This window comes from Ursus maritimus, unplaced genomic scaffold (genome assembly GCF_017311325.1).
Source record: "Ursus maritimus isolate PB19 unplaced genomic scaffold, ASM1731132v1 scaffold_13, whole genome shotgun sequence".
NCBI lineage: Eukaryota > Metazoa > Chordata > Mammalia > Carnivora > Ursidae > Ursus > Ursus maritimus.
In genome coordinates, this window is record NW_024423675.1 from 12,254,727 (window position 1) to 12,261,943 (window position 7,217).

General features: G+C 35.7%; 1 pseudogene; it reads left to right on the forward strand.

Annotated features, from left to right (window-relative positions):
• Positions 1-6,294: 6,294 nt before the first annotated feature.
• On the forward strand, positions 6,295-6,377 carry LOC121102316 (annotated as a pseudogene).
• Positions 6,378-7,217: the final 840 nt, after the last annotated feature.

Sequence of the window (7,217 nt, forward strand, 5' to 3'; positions counted from 1 at the left end):
GAGTAAAGAACTGACACAAAAACAACAACAACAAACGCCTAACAAAGAAAAGCCCAGAACCAAATGGTTTTACTGGTGAATTCTACCAAATACTCAAAGAAGAATTAATGTCAATCTTTCTTAAATTCTTCCAAAAACATGAGAGGAGAGAACATTTCCAAACTACTTTATGAGGCCAGTATCCCCAGATACCAAAGATACAACAAGAAAACTACAGGCTGGGGTACCTGGGTGGCTCAGTTGGTTAAGCATCTTCCTTTGGCTCAGGACATGATCCCAGGAGCTTGGGATCAAGCCCCACATCAGACTTCCTGCTCAGTGGGGAGCCTGCATCTCCCTGTGCCTGCCACTTGCCTTGTTTGTTCTCTCTCTCTCTGTCAAATAAATAAATAAAATCTTAAAAAAAAGAAAACTACAGGCCAATACTTATAATAAATTTAGATGCAAAAGTCCTTGATAAAAAGCTAACAAACTGAATTCAACAACACATTAAAAGGGTCATACACCGTGATTCAGTGGGATTTATGCCTGGGATGCAAGGCAGGTTCAACACACAAATTGACTGATGTGATATACTACATTAACAGAATGAAAGATAAAAACCACATGATCGTGTCAATAGATACAGAAAAAGCATTTGACAATATTCACCATCCATTCAAAATAAAAACTTTCAACAAAATAGATGTAGAAGCATCTTACCACAACACAATGAAGTCCGTATATGAAAGGCTGGCAGCTAACATCATACTTAATGGTGAATAACTAAAAGCTTTTCCTTTAAGATTTAGTAGGAGTCAAGGATGCCCACTCTTGCCACTTATTCAACACAGTACTTAAAGTCCTAGCCAGAGCAATTAGGCAAGAAAAAAAAAACAAAACACCAAATTGGAAAGAAAGAAGTCAAATTATCACAATTTGCAGATGACATGATCACATATATGTAGAAAACCCTGAAGACTCAGCAAAAACCTGTTAGAACTAATAAATAAATTTATTAAAGTTGCAGGATACAAAATCAACATACAAAAACCAGTGGCATTTCTATACACTAAAAACAAACTATCTGAAAAGAAAATTAAGATAACAATCTCATTTACAATAATAACTAAAAGAACAAAATAGGAATAAACTTAACCAAAGAGGTGAAGAACTTATCCAGTGAAAATATAAAATATTGGTGAAGGATATTAAAGAAAACACAGATAAATAGAAATATGTCCTTTGTACATGGATTGGAAATAATATTGCCAAAATATCCATACTATCCAAAGTGATCTATACATTCAGCACAATCCCTATCAAAATCCCAATGGCATTTTTTTCAGAAATAGAAAACAATTCTGAAATTCATATGGGAATACAGATGACCCCAAATAGCCATGATAATGTTGAGCAAGAAGAACAAAGCTGGAGGGCATCATTCTTCCTGATTTCAAAATATATTTTAAAAACTACAGTAATTAAAATAGTATGGTACTTGCTTAAAGATAGACATGTAGACCAATGAAACAGGATAGAAAGCCCAGAAACAAATCCATGCATTTATGCCAACTGATCTTTGACAAGGGTGCCATAAACACCTAATGGAGAAAGAATAGTCTCTTTAATATAGTGTTGGAAAAACTGGATATCCACATGCAGAAGGAAATTGGACTCATCTCATACCATGTAGAAATGTGAGATATTTGATACAAAATCAACTCAATATGGATTAAAGACTTAAATGTAAGACCTGAAATATAAAACTACAAGGGGAAAACATAGGGAAAAATCTTTTGACATTGGTCTTGGCATTGATTTCATGAATATGACACCAAGTGCACAGGTAACCAAAGCAAAAAATAGGCAAATGGGATTGTATCAAAGTAAAATGCTCCTGCTCAGCCAAGGAAACAATAAACAGAGTGAAGAAGCAACTTATAGAATGGGAGAAAGTATTTTCAAACCATAAATCTTATAAGGGGTTAATATCCAAAAAAATATACGGAACTCAAACAGCTCAATAGGAAGAAAATAAATAACCTAATTAAAAAGTGGGCAAAGGACCTAAATAGATATTTCTCCAAAGAGGGCATACAAATGGCCAACAGGTAGAGGAAAATTTGCTCAACTTCACTAGCCATCAGGGAAATGCAAATTGAAACCACAATGAGATATCACCTCACATCTGATAGAATAGCTATTATCACAAAGACAAAAGATAAGTGTTGGCAAGGATGTGGAGAAAAGGGGAACCTTTGTATAAACTGTTAGTGGGAATGTAAATTGGTACAGCCTTAATGGAAAATGGTATGGTGGTTCTTCAAAAAATTAAAAATAGAGCAGCCATATGATTTAGCAATCAGACTTCTGAGTATATATCCAAAAAAAAAAAAAATCTGGAAGAGATACCTGCACTTCCATGTTTTTGCAGTATGATTTCCAATAGTCGAGATATAGAAACAACCTAAATGTCCATCAACAGATGTACGGATAAAGAAAATGTGATACGCACAGATGACACACAGACACAGACACACACACATACACACGGGAATATTATTCAGCTTTTAAAATGAAGGAAATCCTGCCATTTGTGACTGGATGGATGAACTTGGAGGACATTAAGCCAATTGAAATAAGCCAGACACAGAAGGATAAATACTGCATGATCTCATTTATGTGGAATCTAAACTAGTCAAATGCATAGAGGCAATGAGTGACATTACGGTTGCCAAGGGCCAGGAGGCGGGGTGAATGGGGGAGATGTTGGTCAGAGTACAAAGTTTCAGTTCTGCAACATGAGTAAATTCTGGAGATCTAATGTACAGTATGCTGGTTATAGTTAACAATACTGTATTGTATACTTGAAGTTTGCTAAGTGGGTAGATCTTAAGGGTTTTCATAAATAAATAAAAAGGTGATGGGTATGTTAATTAACTTGATTGTGGCAATCCTTTCACAATTGATACATATATCAAAACATCAAGTTGTATGCCTTACAAGTAGTATTCCTATTTGTCAATTACACTTTAATATAGCTGGAAAAAAATCCTCTGTTAAAAGTTGGGGAGAAAAAGAATCTGCATTTTAACAGTATCCCCAAGCGATATGCATGCGTTGCAAATTTTGAGAAGCAATGGCATAGTGAATGGATAAGAGCATCAGATCTGGATTTGAATTCTGAGTGCCCCTTGCCAGCTATGTAATCTGAGGCTGGCTACTTCAAGCTCTGAGTTCCTCATCTATAAAATGGGGACAATAAGGACAATAGCAGTATGTAGCTTTGAGGATTGGTGTGAGGATTACATAAGATTATGCTCAATATCTGGCACATTTTGTGTACTCAACAAATGTTAATTAAGTATATACAACTATTGCCATTGTCTGGTTGGCAGCATTTGTTTTTCCCTGCCATTGGACCATTGTGATAATTTCCTGCCTGTTTTTCTAGTTTTAGGCTTTTCCCATTCATCCCGTCCTCTACTCCAGTGCCAGTTATTTCCACCAGCAAAGATCTGATTGTGATACTGCTCTCCTCAAAAAACTTCAGGGCCTCTCACTGCATTTATTAGTATTTTACTGCATTTGTGAGCCAAACTTCTTTGCATGAAATTTACTGCCTCCTCCTCTCTGAATGCCACCCAGAGAATGACACGCTGGAAACAGGGAAGGCCTGAAGCAGGAGCTTCAAAATTTTGCCCTTGTTTTAACAAGAAAAAGCTGTTTGCTTTGTCTACCCCTCTTTGGGCTCCAATTTTCTAATTCATACAATGAAGTAGTTTGGTTAATAGTTTTACCAAGGTCTTTTACATCTGGTGATTGATAAGGCTGAAACTGAGACCAACTCTCTTGCACATTAGGAATTCCTTCCAGAGCTTTTGTACAGTATTGAAAACTGAGGAGAGGGACCTGATTCCTTATTTCTTATTCCTGGAAATAAGTTTGTCAGTTGTTTGAAAATGTTAGAGTAGAAAACCATAGGTCCAAAAGAGTTAGACTAGGTTCCCTAACCGTGGCTTAACCTCACCTTATTACCTTCCCCAGAAATGTTGTCTTAACTAGTCAGTCAGTCAGGAAGGACTTTCTTGGTCAGTGCCAATGAGTCTGCTGGAAGGGCCCTCTCCATCCCCCAAAGGAAGATGAGGTCATCTTCATGGTAAGACCCCTTGCCTTTACCCCTAAGGGAAAGCGGTCTTACCTGGAATAATCCTTTTTTTTTTGTTAGTAACTTTCTTGCCCCATACTCCTTCTAGAATGACCTTTCATTTTGTACAACTCCTCAAGAGCCCTTCTGTTTGCTAGATGGGATACTACCTGATTCATGAATCCTTTAATGAAGTCAATTAGATCACTAAAATTTACTCGGTTGAATTTTTGTTACTTAACGGGAACAAATCTACATATGATATTTTAGAGAGCTGTTATTATTATTTTTTTTAAAGATTGTACTCATTTAGTGTCAGAGAGAGAGAGGGAGAGCACAAGCTGGGGAAGCGGTAGGCAGAGGGAGAAGCAGGCTCCCCACTGAGCAAAGAGCCCAGGATGGGACTCCGTCCCAGGATCCTGGGATCATGACTGGAGCTGAAGGCAGATGCTTAGCCAACTGAGCCACCCAGGCATTCCTAGAGAACTGTTATTAAAAAGTGCCTACAATTACTTAAATCTTTTAGGGGTAGAGATAATTGCCTTGAATATTTTTTCAGAGAAATGGCAAGTGTGTTATTGTATTAAGAAGAACAACACATATTATATTTGTTAGAGAAACAACTGTATTCTCAGTAAAAATCATGCATTTTAGAAATGTTTTTTGCTTTTTATTAGGGCGTGACTTTATACTTTTGAATAAATTTCTGATATAAGAGTATACCTTTGAAGCAGTCTCCCAGAATTACATTCCCGGTAAGGAGTAATGGAGCCCAAGATAACTTTTTATTCTCAAGAAACTCAAAGTTTTATTTTCAGGATGCCATGTTAAGTTTTTCAGTTGTTAAGGTAGCAAGTACTTGTGGCTCTGTTGCTATAGAAATACAATTTATTTCGAAATTATTTACATTTTTTTTTCTCAATCCTGTGCCTGAAAAAAAGTGAAATATTTTGTGAGGTGTTTAATTAATTTAGATCCTTTTGTATGATTATTTTATGTATTTGGATTTAGGTATCTGTTAGTAGGGAAGAAATCAGTGGGTGGAGAATTGTTTCATTGAATGATAGAGATGAGTACATTTAATCTTAGAAGAAGATGCAACGATGAATTGTCAATATATTTTTTTTCTCAATTAGTGATGTGCACTTTACCCACATGTTATTTTTTTTTTTTAAAGATTTTTTATTTATTTATTCGACAGAGACAGCCAGCGAGAGAGGAAACACAAGCAGAGGGAGTGGGAGAGGAAGAAGCAGGCTCATAGCAGAGGAGCCTGATGTGGGGCTCGATCCCATAACGCCGGGATCACGCCCTGAGCCGAAGGCAGACGCTTAACCGCTGTGCCACCCAGGCGCCCCAACATGTTATTTTTTTTTGAAATTAGGGTATACCTAACTATTAATGTGAATGTTTAATGGTGTATTTTTATTTCCCAAAAGCAACTATTAAATTAATGGTGCATTTTACACATGAATTGTATTTTAGAATTGAAAAGTCACTGTAAGATTGTTTTCTGGGTCACCCGAGTGGGTAGAATTGATCTACAGGAAACAGGAGACACTGGATTTTCAATTCTTGAGATTGGGTAATGGAGCCCAGCATAGTGTCCTGGAGGTAAACTGTTATGTAAATACGTGTTAAATAATGAATATACAAACACCAAAAATCAAGATACTAATTTAGCATTGTCTTTTGGATGGACATTGCTGTATCTGAGCTAATTGCTGAAAGGACAAATGACATAATTTAATACTATCCTTCCGGGGTGAAGTCGAAAAGAAGTCTTGGCTGTAGGGCTGTTCCTAGCCTTAGGCAAGGGAGAGGGCGTTTTGCTTTGGGCTTATTCCCTAGAACTCTGTGAAATAAATGGAAAATTAATCTCTGCCATCCTGACAAGAAGTCCAAGCAAATGATGAAGAATCAGCAGTTTTTTCCCCCTAATTCTACAACTTTTTAAAACATACTTACACAATCTTGATTTACTTACTGAACTCTCACGAATTTTTTATAGTCATTAAGTGGTAACTTTAATTTTCTTATTAGTTGTTTCTCACTGTACCAAAAGGGAAGAAAGTTTCGTGCAAAGAACTCAGGGCTGGTTTCTAGCTGCCTATAAGGGGTGGATCTCCGGACACACACTAGACTGTTAGAAATAACTCTATCTTAAAACTATACTTTAAGGGATCATTTCTATAGTATGTTACTAGAGAAGTTTCTCTGAATGTGTAAAAATAACGATCTTTCTGGGTATTATTTTTCTCATCTGTAGCATCTGATAATCTAAAGTATCTTTCAAGTCCAAGATTCTGTGACCCCTGTGATAAGATAACCCATGAAAAGCAGTAATTTCTAGGACTTCAGGTATAATACAAGTACCTAGATTTTTGAGAATCTGGTGTGATAGTGCTGTTCGACTATTAGCCATATTTAGGACACATTTTACTAATTCTGAACTCTATATGCTTGCTTAGGAGAAACTGTATTAAAGAAATATGAAATCCTTTGTATAAGAAATCCTTAAGAATACAATCTATAAGCCAGTAGTAAATAAATATATAAGCATTATTCATTGATTTATATTAATTGGTCAAAATTTAAATGATTTATCTAAAATTTAATAAGCATATAGTTATGATTGTAAGTAATGACAAATACACAAGTATTAATTAGATATGGGAAGCTGATCATTAACTTATCTTGAAAATAAACATGTACGCATATCATGGGCAAAAATACAAAACAGAATCTCTATTAAACCACTTCAGCAGATTTGCATCTGTGCGTACGTGTGTGTGTGTGTGTGTGTGTGTGTGTATACACTTAATGTATAGAAAAACTGTGTGAAGGCACAGCAATGAATTTAATAGCCACCCTGTTTATTTTGTATTTTGATTGAATGCTAAAGTTCTTTACAATTCTTAATAAATATAAGTTGAAACAAATCACTGACCAATTTATATATTGGAATTATTTGAGGCCTATTGGAAATGCTATTAGAAAAATGTCTTTTGGTTTAAAATCATTTAAATCTTTAAATTCATCATATTTTCTGTATTAAAAAAGGCAATGGAGGTAAACTCTTCAACCG